The 18,662-nt window shown below is 49.1% G+C and overlaps 1 protein-coding gene across 1 annotated transcript in view; it reads right to left on the bottom strand.

Annotated features, from left to right (window-relative positions):
- Positions 1-18,662, bottom strand: part of RhoGAP100F (Rho GTPase activating protein at 100F) — a 424,062-nt gene that overhangs the window by 315,323 nt on the left and 90,077 nt on the right. The window lies entirely within an intron of this gene.

The following is an 18,662-nucleotide window of genomic DNA, read 5'->3' as shown; positions in this document are numbered from 1 at the left end:
GCCCTCATATACCTGGTTGATGGGGTTCTGGGAGTTCTTCTACTCCCCAAACCCGCCCCGAGGCCAGGCTTGACTTTTGAGAGCTTGGTCCACCAGCCTATTGCTTGGAGCGGTCCGCAGGCCCACATATACCTGGTTGATGGGGTTCTGGGAGTTCTTCTACTCCCCAAACCCGCCCCGAGGCCAGGCTTGACTTGTGAGAGCTTGGTCCACCAGCCTATTGCTTGGAGCGGTCCGCAGGCCCACATATCCACGGTGTTTTATTTCTCTCTTTAGTATTTATAATTTTTGCATTCGTTTTCTTTAAGATATATAGATGTATGGAGGGTATTCAAGGTGCGGCCGGGACAGCAATGTCTTCGACTGTCAAGAGAGACACGGCACATCGTGTATTTAGGGGCCTGGTGGCTGAGTGGACAGCGCTCGGGATTCGTAATCCTAGGGATAGGGGATCGATCCCCGGCGATAGCGGTAACAAATGGGCAGAGTTTCTTTCACCTTGATGCATCTGTTCACCTAGCAGTAAATAGGTACCTGGGAGATAGACAGCTGTTACGAGCCGCTTCCAGGGAGGGGTGTTAAAAAAAAGTTGATTGACAGTTGAGAGGCGGGCGGAAAGAGCCAAAGATCAACCCCCTGCAAGCACAACTAGGTGAATACAACTAGCAGGATACATCTACTTACGAACTTGTACATCTTCTCTCAATCTTTGACGGCTTTGTTTACTTATATTAAACAGTTTATGAGCCCCGAAGCACCAGGAGGCTGTTTGTTATCTTGAGGTTATCTTGAGATGATTTCGGGGCTTTAGTGTCCCCGCGGCCCGGTCCTCGACCAGGCCTCCACCCCCAGGAAGCAGCCCGTGACAGCTGACTAACGCCCAGGTACCTATTTTACTGCTAGGTAACAGGGGCATAGAGTGAAAGAAATTCTGCCTATTGTTTCTCGCCGGCGCCTGGGATCGAACCCAGGACCACAGGATCACAAGTCCAGCGTGCTGTCCGCTCGGTCGACCGTCTCCCGGTTATTGTAACTATAACATTTCCTTGGAAGGTTCGATGTTCATAAAGTGTTTAATAAATGTAAACAAAGCCGCCAATGACTGAGAACAGATGGACGGGTTGGTAAGTGCCGGAGTAACTGCTCAATGAACCCGGCTCCTGGTTGACATATGCCTGACGTCATCCGCATGAGGGATATATGGGGGAGGAGAGAGGGGGGGGGGGAGAAGCCAGCTGTGTATGAGTCAGATCTCTAGCTCACCCCTCATGCCTAACTGAGGCAGGTGGGCATAGTGAGGGGTCGAGCTGGATTAGAAGGCAGAGTGAGGGGAGGATGACCGAATGAGTAGAGGATGGCCGAATGAGGAGAGGATGGCCGGCTGAGGGGAAAAATGGCCGAGTGAGGGGGGAAAAAATGGCCGGGTGAGTGGGGGAGGGGGGAGAACAGAGGGTTGCGTCCTGAGGCTGGTTGCTATGGTGAGCGCCTCGCCTTCACCAACATATCCAAGGTAGGTGCTGTCTGCCCCTATCCCCTCCCCCTCCCCCACGACCACCTGGAAGGTGCCGCCACCTCTCCCTTCACCACCTGCCTGGTGGGGAAGGTAGGGGGGGGGGGAGGGAAGGCAGCCCCTACCTGCAATATAGTGAACATGAGCCGCTCACCATACAAGGTATTAAGCCACATGTCTCAAACACCATCCTGAATCGGGATCGTAAGGCTCCCTCCGAGCGCCAGAGGCCCCATGCATTCGAGAGCTGCCACCAATAGTCAACATTCTATTATAGGAAGGAAGACGCGTGGCTTGACGGGTATTGTCTATTTTATTGATTCTATTGCTGGAAGATAGACGTGACTTAACGTAGGTCTGTGGAGGAGTTTTCTCGCGGGTATAGGTCTCTTTATTGATTTTTTTCTTGCAAAAATAATGCAAATAAGACGAATTGTATCATAATGAAATACTGTATTTGTTTTACCAAGTCAGGTATTTGTGAGGAAAGAGCCCCCCTCCCCCCCCCTTACAATCACACAACGTAACTGTCCCCCATTTCCCGCTTGTTACCACTTGTAATAAAGTTGTTACATCTTGTGATAACGTTTTTATGACGCATTAGAACGTTGTTACAACTTGTTAGGTGTTAAAATTTGTTCGGAACGTTGTAGTTTCGTCGTGTATCTGTTGAGTCGTGTTCCGTCGTGTTGCGTCGTGTTGCGTCGTGTTGGATCTGTTGCGTCGTGTTGGATCTGTTGCGTCGTGTTGGAGCTGTTGCGTCGTGTTGGATCTGTTGCGTCGTGTTGGATCTGTTGCGTCGTGTTGGAGCTGTTGCGTCGTGTTGGATCTGTTGCGTCGTGTTGGATCTGTTGCGTCGTGTTGGATCTGTTGCGTCGTGTTGGAGCTGTTGCGTCGTGTTGGATCTGTTGCGTCGTGTTGGATCTGTTGCGTCGTGTTGGAGCTGTTGCGTCGTGTTGGATCTGTTGCGTCGTGTTGGATCTGTTGCGTCGTGTTGGAGCTGTTGCGTCGTGTTGGATCTGTTGCGTCGTGTTGGATCTGTTGCGTCGTGTTGGAGCTGTTGCGTCGTGTTGGATCTGTTGCGTCGTGTTGGAGCTGTTGCGTCGTGTTGGATCTGTTGCGTCGTGCGTCGTGTGTCTTGTTGCGTCGTGCGTCGTGTGTCTTGTTGCGTCGTGCGTCGTGTGTCTTGTTGCGTCGTGCGTCGTGTGTCTTGTTGCGTCGTGCGTCGTGTGTCTTGTTGCGTCGTGTGTCTTGTTGCGTCGTGCGTCGTGTGTCTTGTTGCGTCGTGCGTCGTGTGTCTTGTTGCGTCGTGTGTCTTGTTGCGTCGTGCGTCGTGTGTCTTGTTGCGTCGTGCGTCGTGTGTCTTGTTGCGTCGTGCGTCGTGTGTCTTGTTGCGTCGTGTGTCTTGTTGCGTCGTGCGTCGTGTGTCTTGTTGCGTCGTGCGTCGTGTGTCTTGTTGCGTCGTGTGTCTTGTTGCGTCGTGCGTCGTGTGTCTTGTTGCGTCGTGTGTCTTGTTGCGTCGTGCGTCGTGTGTCTTGTTGCGTCGTGCGTCGTATTGGATCTGTAAATCCAACTTTATGATTGTAACTCATCTTCTATGTATGTACTTTTACCTGCCTAAAAAAAATTGAATTTGAAAATTTGAATTTGAGTGTTTGGCGGGAGAACGTCAAAGCCAATACGACAATATATTAAATGGAAGGAATGGGAGTACGAAGAACGTGGGCGAGGACGGACGGACGGACGGAAGTGCTGCCCAATCTCTTGGACCATCAGGGATTGAACGCTGACCAGCAAGAAGCGAGGTCGGCGCCCTTCCGACTAGTCAGTCATATCTTGAGAGGTTATCTTGAGATGATTTCGGGGCTTTTTAGTGTCCCCGCGGCCCGGTCCTCGACCAGGCCTCCACCCCCCAGGAAGCAGCCCGTGACAGCTGACTAACACCCAGGTACCTATTTACTGCTAGGTAACAGGGGCATTCAGGGTGAAAGAAACTTTGCCCATTTGTTTCTGCCTCGTGCGGGAATCGAACCCGCGCCACGGAATTACGAGTCCTGCGCGCTATCCACCAGGCTACGAGGCCGACTAGTCACAGTAGCTTACGGCTCACTTACATCCACATTTTTTTTGTTTCAAAACAAGTAACACACAGGAGTAAAAATATTTTGATTAAAATAACTGAATTTTTTATTAAAGTCACGTGATGATACACTATCACGCTCGCTATTGGAATTTTCAATAAAATAATAACAATAAAAATTGGGGCAATTTAGAGGGAGAATCATACAGCCATTTATTTACCGCTTCGGGGCAAAATTTCATAAAAAATATTAAAAAAAAACCCTAGCAGAAAAACCTGGGGCCAGATTCACGAAAGCACTTACGCAAGCACTTACGAACGTGTACATCTTTCCTCGATCTTTGACGGCTTTGGTTACATTTATTAAACAGTTTACAAGCATGAAAACTTTCCAATCAACTGTCGTTATTGTTATAAACAGCCTCCTGGTGCTTCGGAGCTCATTAACTGTTTAATAATTGTAAACAAAGCCGCCAAAGATTGAGAAAAGATGTACAGGTTCGTAAGTGTTTGCGTAAGTGCTTTCGTGAATCTGGCCCCTGAAACCTAACAGTTTCAGTGAAACCAAGAACTAAGCTTGGAGCACGAGGCTGATGGCCTTGTCTACTCCCCTATTTGTGGCTGCTGGGTCGAGCATTAGCTCTTGGACCCCGCTTTTCTATCCGGCGGTTGTCAAGTGCAATGTCTCCTGACTGAATTTCAACAGCCTGGTTGACCAGTCCAGCAACGAGAAGGCCTGGTCGAGGACCGGGCCGCGGGGTCGCTAAGCCCCGGAATCACCTCAAGATAACCTCAAGGTAAGGTCAAGGTGACCTAATTCCGTATCATATCTACTTTTAAAATTAGGAATAGAGAGATTGCTACTTCAACCTGCGCCTTTCGTTCATTCCAATTCCCGCTATTCTAACGCCAAAAGAAATCTTTCTAACATTTCTTTGACTATTCTCCATCTCAAGCTTCCATCCATGTCATCTTGCTTCGTGTTCCTCTTTTACTATTCTATCAATCCAATGAGTATTTTATACGTCGCTATTAAGTCCTCTCCTCCCCTTTCTCCTTTTTTCTAGCATGGTCAGTCTGCTAAAAGGCAGGCTGTTATCTGGTGTCTACCTCACAAGATAACACATGTGTCTGCCTCACAAGAGAACACACGTGTCTGCCTCACAAGAGAACACACGTGTCTGCCTCACAAGATAACACATGCGTCTGCCTCACAAGATAACACACGTGTCTGCCTCACAAGATAACACACGTGTCTGCCTCACAAGATAACACACGTGTCTGCCTCACAAGATAATATACGTGTCTGCCTCACAAGATAACGCATGAGTCTGCCTCACAAATGAACACGCAACAAATATCTAAATTCTTTGTCCAATGTAGTTAGTTGACAGTGTATAGTGAAGACAGTTACAGTGATGGCAGACAATGTGTAGTGAAGATGCCCCCTGACACCCCCTGAGGAACGCCAGCTGCTCAAGGCAGGAAGATGTATACATAGACAAGAGAGAATGACAATATCATGAGAGATGGGAGACAAGAGACTAAAGAGAGAGAGAGAGAGAGAGAGAGAGAGAGAGAGAGAGAGAGAGAGAGAGAGAGAGAGAGAGAGAGAGAGAGAGAGAGAGAGAGAGAGAGAGAGAGAGAGAGAGAGAGAGAGAATATGAAACAGGCCTGAGGAGCGAGGCACAGGTGGGGAGGAGGATGTGGTGTGTGTGTGTGGTAACACTGATTGCTTCCAGGTCTGTGTGTCACTGGTGGTCGATACTGCCTGGCTCCCACCACCACCACCACCACTACCACCCCCCATGTACACCCTACCACCTCTACTCCACGTGTACCTCCCACTGCTTCACCACAACATGACACGACCACCATAACAGTGGGGGTAGGGCTAAGATTTTTAATACCTGGCGATTTCAATCAAAAAATAGACTGGATAAAATAAGAACCTCTACGAGGGGGATGAGACATGGAGAGAAAAGCTGGTAGATGCTGGGGACAACCCACTTCTGAGAGCAACACATTACACACCCAATAGAGTAACGGGGAAAGCAACACTAGACCTGATGTTTACCTAAATGTGGCAGATGTTGAAAAGAGTGTTGAGATGCCCCCTTGAAGCTATCGACCTCTGCCTCTCCATGTTAGAGTACATAATGGAGTTAAAGATGATTAGACCAAGAAAAATCCAGAGGCAGATGGGAGATATTACAGTCGTGGGAACTACAGTATGGTGAGGGACTGAGGGAAGTGGAAGGGAAAACAAGAAATGAGGTGATGGAATGCATTCCTCAGAAATGGGCAGATGCAATGGAGTTCTTCATCCCACTCAAGAGGGAGGTGGACAAAAATAGCAAACACACGAGGCAATGCAGGGAAGCAAAGATCAACAGCACCACCACCACCACAACCAGCAACACCACCACCACCACACCACCACCACCACACACCACCACCACCACCACCACCACCACCATCACCACACACCACCACCACCACCACCACCACACCACCACCACCACCATCACCACACCACCACCACCACCATCACCACACACCACCACCACACACCACCACACACCACCACCACCACCATCACCACACACCACCACCCCCACCACCACACACCACCACCACACACCACCACCACCACACACCGCCACCCCCCCCCCACCACCACCACACACCACCACCACACACCGCCATCCCCCCCCCCCACCACCACCACACACCACCACCACACACCACCACACACCACCACCACCACCACCACCACCATCACCACACACCACCACCCCCACCACCACACACCACCACCACACACCACCACCACCACACACCGCCACCCCCCCCCCCACCACCACCACCACACCACCACCCCCACCACCACCACCACACACCACCACCACCACCACCAGTGCGACAAATGTATGCAGATACAAAGCCGGCCGCCTGGGAAGAGAACGCGTAACAACGTCCGGCTTATCCTGCGAGCAGCCTTGACGTGTCCACTGACACCCCGAGCTGCTCCCACACCCCGAGGACCCCTCTACACCGTGGACCTTGAGAGACAACTGCAAATATCAACACACACATGAGTACTGATCGCTGGAGGTCGACACACTGCTGGGATCTCCTCAAATGTGAGGTCGTACTAGGCACGGCATCACACTCCAGAGAGGAAGGTAAATTATGAAGAGAACACTAAGGCAGGATGACTATATAGCACTTGGGAGAGATATGAGGACCGGATAGGTGCTTGGACGGAGTGAAGGAGCGACGCCCAGCTCCTCGGACTATCGGGAATCGAACTTCGAACTGCAAGAAGCGAGGCTTTCGGTGTACCGATCTCTTCAAATGGCTGGACAAGCAGAGTTAATATAAGTAGCAATACTGTAAATATTATAATAACAAGATGCAACAGGAGCATCCATCAAATAATTTCTGTACCATTCAGAAATTAGTGTTTGAAAGTATACTGGGCGAGGTGAGGTGAGTCAGCCTGCTCACAAGAGAAATAGGAAGTATTGGTTGGCTCTGGAGATGGGAATTTGTATATGATTATCCAGGGAGAGATTTGAACTAGTGTGTCGCAATAGTCGGTCAATGACTTAAGCCTCTCCACATCTGTGACAACCGCCGGTACATTCTTCCAGATATAGATTATGGAATACTTCATGTAGGCAGCGCTGTGCGATGCCCCACACTCTTGTCTATGATATTCTCCTTGTCATGGGGCCCGGGGTGGCTTCCACAAGAGCGGCACTATTCAGATCCTCTGTCGTACTAACAGATTCTAACGAAAGTGTTATATAGGCTTAATAGCTAAGCGCTTCCGCCTGATAAAGGTTACGCCAAAGCTTCTCAAGCCATGGTCTGAAACGATGAAACAGCGCCACATATGTCGGTCCTCACACCTGTGTCGGCCTCGCCATGAGTCTGCAGGTGTGTGGAGCACCACCTCCAAGGTAGATAGCCCTTCTCATCGCATGTGGAGACCAGGTGATGGTGTATATTGTGTGGAGAAAGCCGGGACAAATTTCATGTGTTTCCATACGACTGGTCAGAGGAAATTTCCTCCTAATCATCCTCGGTGTGCTAAGGTGAGACCCCCAGCCAGTATATCTGGCCCCACCAGGCCTCAAGGACATGCTGGTGACTACCAATCAGCCGAAGAGGGTCAAACACTTTGGATATTTCGAACAGAAAGTTACACCTGGAGTTTGAGATTCTACTTTTCTGACGAACAACTGATCATGTCGAATGTTCTCAATAAATACCTGTAACCCGAAAATCATTCGTCGATTTCAAGATTTACTGTTGCAGGCACAAGGGTGTAGGCAGTAAATCATGGTAGATAAATGACCATGGTAGACGCTTTCATGGTCGCTGTAAATGGCATGACTTTGTTGACCAGACCACACACTAGAAGGTGAAGGGACGACGACGTTTCGGTCCGGTCCGTCCTGGACCATTCTCAAGTCGGTCTGGTCAACATACTTTAGCCACGTGACTAATCGCCTGCATATGACATGACTTTCCTTCATGGTATCAATAGCATCTCATACATTATCCGCAGACTCACTGACTTATTGGTTTCTTGTGCTGACTACTCGGTCAGCTCAGCTCATTCGCTTTTAAGAAATGTGTCAACAAGGAGAACTATCAAAGGAGCGCCAACTCAAGAATTCACCGGGTCTTCAGGATCTCTGGGTTTAAGACAGTCAAATCTTTCTCAGACCTCCGTAAATTGATCGTGAGGATTGTTTCGGAAATGTTGGCAACGTCTTAAGGTCTTCACACCTTGGGTGTTGCTGGGTATAATGCCCCGTCTCTGGCTCACCCACGGCCCGTCTCTGGCTCACCCACGGCCCGTCTCTGGCTCACCCACGGCCCGTCTCTGGCTCACCCACGGCCCGTCTCTGGCTCACCCACGGCCCGTCTCTGGCTCACCCACGGCCCGTCTCTGGCTCACCCACGGCCCGTCTCTGGCTCACCCACGGCCCGTCTCTGGCTCACCCACGGCCCGTCCCTGGCTCACCCACGGCCCGTCCCTGTCTCACCCACGGCCCGTCTCTGGCTCACCCACGGCCCGTCTCTGGCTCACCCACGGCCCGTCCCTGGCTCACCCACGGCCCGTCCCTGGCTCACCCACGGCCCGTCTCTGGCTCACCCACGGCCCGTCTCTGGCTCACCCACGGCCCGTCTCTGGCTCACCCACGGCCCGTCTCTGGCTCACCCACGGCCCGTCCCTGGCTCACCCACGGCCCGTCCCTGGCTCACCCACGGCCCGTCTCTGGCTCACCCACGGCCCGTCTCTGGCTCACCCACGGCCCGTCTCTGGCTCACCCACGGCCCGTCCCTGGCTCACCCACGGTCCAAACATCATACCCATTTATACTCCAGCTATTTGGTCCCTTAACTGTGGAATACTTGAATCCTGAGTGTGGAGGGGTACCTGTCAAGTGTCTACCACTGTGTGTAGAGGGGTACCTGCCAAGTGTCTACCACTGTGTGTAGAGGGGTACCTGTCAAGTGTCTACCACTGTGTGTAGAGGGGTACCTGTCAAGTGTCTACCACTGTGTGTAGAGGGGTACCTGCCAAGTGTCTACCACTGTGTATAGAGGGGTACCTGCCAAGTGTCTACCACTGTGTGTAGAGGGGTACCTGTCAAGTGTCTACCACTGTGTGTAGAGGGGTACCTGCCAAGTGTCTACCACTGTGTATAGAGGGGTACCTGCCAAGTGTCTACCACTGTGTGTAGAGGGGTACCTGTCAAGTGTCTACCACTGTGTGTAGAGGGGTACCTGCCAAGTGTCTGCCACTGTGTGTAGAGGGGTACCTGTCAAGTGTCTACCACTGTGTGTGGAGGGGTACCTGTCAAGTGTCTACCACTGTGTGTAGAGGGGTACCTGTCAAGTGGCTACCACTGTGTGTAGAGGGGTACCTGTCAAGTGTCTACCACTGTGTGTAGAGGGGTACCTGTCAAGTGTCTACCACTGTGTGTAGAGGGGTACCTGCCAAGTGTCTACCACTGTGTGTAGAGGGGTACCTGCCAAGTGTCTACCACTGTGTGTAGAGGGGTACCTGTCAAGTGTCTACCACTGTGTGTAGAGGGGTACCTGCCAAGTGTCTACCACTGTGTGTAGAGGGGTACCTGCCAAGTGTCTACCACTGTGTGTAGAGGGGTACCTGTCAAGTGTCTACCACTGTGTGTGGAGGGGTACCTGTCAAGTGTCTACCACTGTGTGTAGAGGGGTACCTGCCAAGTGTCTACCACTGTGTGTAGAGGGGTACCTGTCAAGTGTCTACCACTGTGTGTGGAGGGGTACCTGTCAAGTGTCTACCACTGTGTGTGGAGGGGTACCTGTCAAGTGGCTACCACTGTGTGTAGAGGGGTACCTGTCAAGTGTCTACCACTGTGTGTAGAGGGGTACCTGCCAAGTGTCTACCACTGTGTGTAGAGGGGTACCTGCCAAGTGTCTACCACTGTGTGTAGAGGGGTACCTGTCAAGTGTCTACCACTGTGTGTAGAGGGGTACCTGCCAAGTGTCTACCACTGTGTGTAGAGGGGTACCTGTCAAGTGTCTACCACTGTGTGTGGAGGGGTACCTGTCAAGTGGCTACCACTGTGTGTAGAGGGGTACCTGCCAAGTGTCTACCACAGTGTGTAGAGGGGTACCTGCCAAGTGTCTAGATTGACTATGTAATGCATTAGTTATAAATGTATGTGTTGTAACTATAACCTGAGCTTGTAAAAGTATCTTAATCACCTTCATTGATTAGTAAGTGTTTAATAACATAACACACTAGTTTCTATAGTAGCTATCTTACACTGTCAAAGTAAGAGAGACATTATATATATATATGTCGTACCTAGTAGCCAGAATGCACTTCTCGGCCTACTATGCAAGGCCCGATTTGCCTAATAAGCCAAGTTTTCCTGAATTAATATATTTTCTCTAATTTTTTTCTTATGAAATTTATGAAATGATAAAGCTACCCATTTCATTATGTACGAGGTCAATTTTTTTTTATTGGAGTTAAAATTAACGTAGATATATGACCGAACCTAACCAACCCTACCTAACCTAACCTAACCTATCTTTATAGGTTAGGTTAGGTTAGGTAGCCGAAAAAGTTAGGTTAGGTTAGGTTAGGTAGGTTAGGTAGTCGAAAAACAATTAGTTCATGAAAACTTGGCTTATTAGGCAAATTGGGCCTTGCATAGTAGGCTGAGAAGTGCGTTCTGGCTACTAGGTACGACATATATATATATATATATATATATATATATATATATATATATATATATATATATATATATATATATATATATATATATAATGCATAAATGCTGGTTATTATGGTAAATATATTGGCATGGGGGCCAATGGGCCTTCTGTATTATCATTTATTATTTTGCTTTAGTTTGACGATTGAATTCCACTGAAAACATAAACAGATATTTACGATCGCATATGTTTTCTTTACATACGAAGCCTTGTGTTTGATTACAATGCCATCTATCGTCTCTAAGTCTATTTAAAGTTTAATTTAAATAGACCTAGATATGTGTGGTATTATATTGGATATTTCTTAAATTAAATATATGAGTTTCCCAGCGTATGGTTTGGTAGGGAGAACGGGGTGGAGGGGGGACTCGGGTATATGGTTATGGCATCCCCCTGTACGGGTTTCGAAGGGTGTTATCCGGATGACGTCCCACTGGAGATAAGGTTCTAAGTTGAATGCGGCAGTGTCAGGTAACTTGAACAACGAAGCTGTACCAAGTTGACCAATGAGGTCGAGCCAGGTAAGTAGTATAGGTAAGTAGTATGGGTAAGTCTTGGAACATACATGAGCTTCTTTCACCACATGTGTAGGTTAGTTCCGTCTGTGTCATCTCATGAGGGCATGATAATCACAATCTGTACTGCTCTTTTAGCTTTTATGCTTTGTAGGTGTGTGTGTGTGTGTGTGTGTGTGTGTGTGTGTGTGTGTGTGTGTGTGTGTGTGTGTGTGTGTGTGTGTGTGTGTGTGTGTTTCAACATACAACAACATTCTTTCTACTCTTCGAATATAACGAATACCTGGAGGATGTTTGAACGTTATAGCAAGCGTCTGTGCACATGTATGCAAGATACCTGTGTACACCTGTGTTCCACGCGTGTATGTGTGTCACGTGTGTACGCCAGTGTCACGTGTGTACATCAGTGCTAGCTGGGTACACACCTGCATCACTTGTGCACACAATACTTTCATGTGTACACACAACACTGTTAATAGTACACATCACACTGTCACCTGTGTACACATCCCTGTCACCTGTGTACACTTCACTGTCACCTGTGTACACATCACTGTCACCTGTGTCTACATCATTGTCACCTGTGTACACATCACTGTCACCTGTGTACACATCACTGTCACCTGTGTACACATCATTGTCACCTGTGTACACTTCACTGTCACCTGTGTACACATCATTGTCACCTGTGGACACATCACTGTCACCTGTGTACACATCATTGTCACCTGTGTACACATCACTGTCACCTGTGTACACATCACTGTCACCTGTGTACACATCACTGTCACCTGTGTACACATCATTGTCACCTGTGTACACATCACTGTCACCTGTGTACACATCACTGTCACCTGTGTACACATCATTGTCACCTGTGGACACATCACTGTCACCTGTGTACACATCATTGTCACCTGTGTACACATCACTGTCACCTGTGTACACATCACTGTCACCTGTGTACACATCACTGTCACCTGTGTACACATCACTGTCACCTGTGTACACATCATTGTCACCTGTGTACACATCACTGTCACCTGTGTACACATCATTGTCACCTGTGTACACTTCACTGTCACCTGTGTACACATCATTGTCACCTGTGTACACATCACTGTCACCTGTGTACACATCATTGTCACCTGTGTACACATCACTGTCACCTGTGTACACATCATTGTCACCTGTGTACACATCACTGTCACCTGTGTACACATCACTGTCACCTGTGTACACATCATTGTCACCTGTGTACACTTCACTGTCACCTGTGTACACATCATTGTCACCTGTGTACACATCACTGTCACCTGTGGACACATCACTGTCACCTGTGTACACATCACTGTCACCTGTGGACACATCACTGTCACCCTGTGTACACATCACTGTCACTTGTGGACACTTCACTGAACTCCCACACTGCGTACAAGGACCCGGCATCCAATGAAAATCCTGAGTGGGAGCGTGGGCGTGGGAGCGTGGGCGTGGGGGTGTGGGCGTGTGGGTGTGGGCGTGTGCCAGGGAGAGAGAGAGAGAGAGAGAGAGAGAGAGAGAGAGAGAGAGAGAGAGAGAGAGAGAGAGAGAGAGAGAGAGAGAGAGAGAGAGAGAGAGAGAGAGAGAGAGACGCAAGGCCTACCCTGCCAGTGCTGTGACTGGTGGCCACGGGGTCGCCCAGCGCACGTGTGCCCAGCGCGTGTCATTGATCGCTATGCCGCGGCCGCTGCTGCTGCTGCTGCTGCTGCTGCTGCTGCTGCTGCTGCTGCTGCTGCTGCTGTTGTTGTTGACGTTCTTGCTGTTGTAGTTGCTGCTGCAATTGCTACTTCCGCTGCTGTTGTTGACATTCTTGTTGTTGCTGATGCTGCTACTGCTAGTTCTGCTGCTGCTGACGTTCTTGCTGCTGCTGCTGTGAGCCAGCTGTCTTCAGAGACGAGTGAGCCAGCTGGCAGAGCCACGGCCCGTCAGTGAGCATACACCACTTATCCAGGTTTATGTAAATATTGAGTCAAGATATTGCTCTGGGCACTTATTGGTGGCCGCGGCTCAGACGTTGCCTCCCCCCCTCCGTCCCCCTCACCTAACACCACTTACCTATCACTGCCTCCGGTGTAGGAAGGTCTAGCTCTCTCTGCCCAGACCACTATAGCCTTCTCGTGCCTCTTGCTATATCATTTTGGTTTCCCGAAGTTGACATTTCTTATCGAGGCTGACTTCTTAGAGTTGTGGATGTAGGTGGCGTCTTGAAGTTATCTTGAGATGATTCCGGGGCTTTTTAGTGTCCCCGCGGCCCGGTCCTCGACCAGGCCTCCACCCCCAGGAAGCAGCCCGTGACAGCTGACTAACACCCAGGTACCTATTTTACTGCTAGGTAACAGGGTCATAGGGTGAAAGAAACTCTGCCCATTGTTTCTCGCCGGCGCCTGGGATCGGACCCATGACCACATGATCACAAGTACAGCGTGCTGTCCGCTCGGCCGACCGGCTTGCACAGCTTCTTTCTGTGCATTCCACTTGTTGACAATCTGTGCTGGTACGAGTATATCTTTACTCTTCTTGGACTTTAGCTTTAGCTTTGATGTCCAAAGGGATTGGAAAGGATGGGGGAGGTAGAGGGATGGGGAGATGAAATTCAGGAAGAGGATGCGGGTGTAGAGAGAGAGGAGGTTTGAAAGTTGGGTGGCCTGTCCACCATGGGTTGACATATGTGTATGTGTTGTTTGTTTGCGTATGTGTTATGTTGGGTTGTCAGTACTTGGACTCGTACTTCAGTACTTCTTGGACTCGTTTGCCTTTCTAGCTTCCACCCGTGTCCTTTTATCTCACTATCACTTCATGGGGGGCCGTTGGCTGTTGCAACAGGAACCAATCCGACTTAAAGGGGGGGCATGGGGGGTCGACCCAAACCACAGAGTGACACCATAAGATCATGATTCACATTGGAAAGTTACGTGAGGCTAACTTCAACCGTCTGGTCTCAATTCTCTGTTATATAGATCGCTTAGTGTTTTCTCTCGTCAGTTATTGTCTGCCCATCATTACACACAGAGATCACACTAACGTGATGCACAAATGAACAAATCCACAAGGGCCGTGACGAGGATTCGAACCTGCGTCTGGGAGCATCCCAGACACTGCCTTAATCGACTGAGCTACGACAGGGTTAAAAAGAGTTGAAACCGAAGTTCTACTGAACTTACTGGATCCAGTTCGCAGGTTCGAATCCTCGTCACGGCCCATGTGGATTTGTTCGTCTGCCCATCAATTTTGATAAAATAGTAATAGAGTGGTTATGGTCTGCAAAATAATCAAGTTGTAAAAAAACTGTTTTAAGACAGCAGCAGACTACTGAAGAGCAGCAGCAGCAGACTACTGAAGAGCAGCAGCAGCAGACTACTGAAGAGCAGCAGCAGCAGACTACTGAAGAGCAGCAGCAGCAGCAGCAGCAGCAGATTGCGGCTGCGACATCTGGTGTCTAGGATACATCCGGGGCACTGTTACCGTGGCAACCAGTGCACTGGGTGTAAACAATGGTCCCTCCTCCTCTACCCCTCGTCTGCTCAGGGCCCCTCAGGTCCGGCCCCCAGCTGCGTGGGTGGGTGTGCTCGTTGGGTGTGAGCGAGGTGGGTGGAGTATGAGTGGTGAGTGGGTGTACTAGTGGTCGATGTGTGTGTGTGTATACCTCAGGATCAGGCTTGATTTGTGGAAACTTGGTTCAACAGGCTGTTTCCTGGAGCGGCTCGCGGGTAAACATATCCACTACAATCCCGTTGGTCCGGTACTTTTAGCAGGACGGACCGAAACGTCGTCGTCCCTTCAACTTCTAGTGTGTGGTCTGGTCAACATGCTTCAGTTATTGTGACTCATCGCCTGCAGCAGGATCGTGTCTAAATTTTCTATTTGACACGTCTACTTGTGTACCGAAAATATTATATATTTGCTGGGACGATATTGAATAGTCGTCGACCTCTGATGTTTATACAGCGTTCTCTGGTTATGCCTCAAACACGTGTACTCTTCAATGGCTCTATTTTGCATTTCCTGCCTTATCTTTTGCGTCAATCTGCTAGTCTACTATAAAAATTTGGAACCTGGCCTTCCATTATTTATGAAATAATGAAAGGCTACGTTCATTTATCAAATGAAATGTTCTACTGAAGTTCATTTATCAAATGAACTTCCACTATTGCACTTCCACTATTCATTTATCAAATGAACTTCCTTCCATTTATGAATTATGCGACACCACTCTCGTCTCTTCTGTAAAGAGTATATTTTGAGAGCTATATGACGGTCCCAAAAGTTTAGATGCTTTATCGTGTCGATGCGTTCCGTATATGTTCTCTGTACTCCCTCTAGCATTATATAAAAAGTAGGAGCATTATAGTGGCATACCTGGAGTAGAAGGTTCTTATAATCGAGCGCTTGATATATCTTGTTGATGCTATATTGTGGGTGAGCATACTAGTGGAAGGTGGGTGTACTACAGCAAGGTGGGTGTACTACAGCAAGGTGGGTGTATTACAGCAAGGTGGGTGTATTACAGCAAGGTGGGTGTACTACAGCAAGGTGGGTGTACTACAGCAAGGTGGGTGTACTACAGCAAGGTGGGTGTATTATAGCAAGGTGGGTGTATTACAGCAAGGTGGGTGTACTACAGCAAGGTGGGTGTATTACAGCAAGGTGGGTGTATTACAGCAAGGTGGGTGTACTACAGCAAGGTGGGTGTACTACAGCAAGGTGGGTGTACTACAGCAAGGTGGGTGTACTACAGCAAGGTGGGTGTACTACAGCAAGGTGGGTGTACTACAGCAAGGTGGGTGTACTACAGCAAGGTGGGTGTACTACAGCAAGGTGGGTGTACTACAGCAAGGTGGGTGTACTACAGCAAGGTGGGTGTACTACAGCATGGTGGGTGTACTACAGCAAGGTGGGTGTACTACAGCAAGGTGGGTGTACTACAGCAAGGTGGGTGTACTACAGCAAGGTGGGTGTACTACAGCAAGGTGGGTGTACTACAGCAAGGTGGGTGTACTACAGCAAGGTGGGTGTACTACAGCAAGGTGGGTGTACTACAGCAAGGTGGGTGTACTACAGCAAGGTGGGTGTACAACAGCAAGGTGGGTGTACAACAGCAAGGTGGGTGTACTACAGCAAGGTGGGTGTACAACAGCAAGGTGGGTGTACAACAGCAAGGTGGGTGTACTACAGCAAGGTGGGTGTACAACAGCAAGGTGGGTGTACTACAGCAAGGTGGGTGTACGTGTAGTAGGTGGGGTGTAGCTGTGATTTTAATAAGGAAAAATAATACTGAAGTTTCTTCCTAGGGAATCGAAAGACCAAATGTATTTAATTCCCATGAGTAAATTGTGTAAACTTCTAAATTCCAGAAAATAAAGCCGTGTTAAAATGAAAAGAAATGATGAGATTTTGAGGACAACCTTCAGACTGTGAGGCCCGAATTAAATTACAGTTTTGTAAGCGTATGTGTTGCAACCCGTTCTCGCAAATTTGTAAAGTCAATATTGACTTATTAACTACGTGCATAGGTGATATACTAAACATAATAGATACCCCTAAAAAGATTCATAGAAAACACCGACCTTACCTAACCTTGTTAGTATCTTAAGATAAGCATCTTATAGCTTCGTAATTACAATTATTACTTAACCTATACCTATTATAGGTTAGGTAATAATTGTAATTACGAAGCAATAAGATGCTTATCTTAAGATACTAACAAGGTTAGGTAAGGTCGGTGTTTTCTATGAATCTTTTTAAGGGTATCTATTATGTTAAGTATGTCACCTATGCACATATTTAATAAGTCAATATTGACTTATTAAATTTGCGAGAACGGGTTGCACTATATCCGGCCCTAGGCGGGTCGCTCCATAAGAGGTTCGTACATTCACTGCTACTGTATTGAACTTGTGGTGGGTACCGATAGCATAATTTTGCAATAGTGTATGATGGTGATGACAATGATTTAATGCAACTGGTACCGGTACTATGGTTATCTCGCCCAACACGAAACCACTGCAGTTAATGGTTGATTTTCTCCGTGTCAATATTCGTTTTCTATTTTTCTTTCCTGTTGTACCTTGTCACAGAAAACGGAATAGGTAACTAAAGTATTTTTGCTATCGTACGAGATGGTTTAGTTCTGTAACATTTGGTGGTGACGCAGGCTGTGCTGGTGACGCAGGCCATGATGGTGACGCAGGCCAGGCTAGTGAATCAGGTCAAATTAGTGACGCAGGCCATGCTAGTGATGCAGGCCAGGCTAGTGACGCAGGCCAGGCTAGTGACGCAGGCCAGGCTAGTGACGCAAGCCAGGCTAGTGATGCAGGCCAGGCTAGTGATGCAGGCCAGGCTAGTGACGCAGGCCATGCTAGTGACGCAGGCCAGGCTAGTGATGCAGGCCAGGCTAGTGACGCAGGCCATGCTAGTGACGCAGGCCATGCTAGTGACGCAAGCCAGGCTAGTGATGCAGGCCAGGCTAGTGATGCAGGCCAGGCTAGTGATGCAGGCCATGCTAGTGATGCAGGCCATGCTAGTGATGCAGGCCATGCTAGTGATGCAGGCCATGCTAGTGATGCAGGCCATGCTAGTGATGCAGGCCATGCTAGTGATGCAGGCCATGCTAGTGATGCAGGCCATGCTAGTGATGCAGGCCATGCTAGTGATGCAGGCCATGCTAGTGATGCAGGCCATGCTAGTGATGCAGGCCATGCTAGTGATGCAGGCCATGCTAGTGATGCAGGCCATGCTAGTGACGCAGGCCATGCTAGTGATGCAGGCCATGCTAGTGATGCAGGCCATGCTAGTGACGCAGGCCAGGCTAGTGACGCAGGCCATGCTAGTGACGCAGGCCAGGCTAGTGACGCAGGCCATGCTAGTGACGCAGGCCAGGCTAGTGACGCAGGCCATGCTAGTGATGCAGGCCAGGCTAGTGATGCAGGCCAGGCTAGTGACGCAGGCCATGCTAGTGATGCAGGCCATGCTAGTGATGCAGGCCATGCTAGTGATGCAGGCCAGGCTAGTGATGCAGGCCATGCTAGTGACGCAGGCCATGCTAGTGACGCAGGCCATGCTAGTGACGGAGGCCAGGCTAGTGACGCAGGCCATGCTAGTGACGCAGGCCAGGCTAGTGACGCAGGCCATGCTAGTGATGCAGGCCAAAGTATAGGCCGGCTACAGTTTTGTCACATAATGATATAATTTGCCATTATCAGAATAGTTACATCAGTCA

The sequence above is a fragment of the Procambarus clarkii genome, chromosome 37 (genome assembly GCF_040958095.1).
Source record: "Procambarus clarkii isolate CNS0578487 chromosome 37, FALCON_Pclarkii_2.0, whole genome shotgun sequence".
Classification (NCBI taxonomy): domain Eukaryota; kingdom Metazoa; phylum Arthropoda; class Malacostraca; order Decapoda; family Cambaridae; genus Procambarus; species Procambarus clarkii.
Note: the sequence above shows the minus strand (reverse complement) of the source record. Positions and strands in the feature narration are given on the sequence as shown.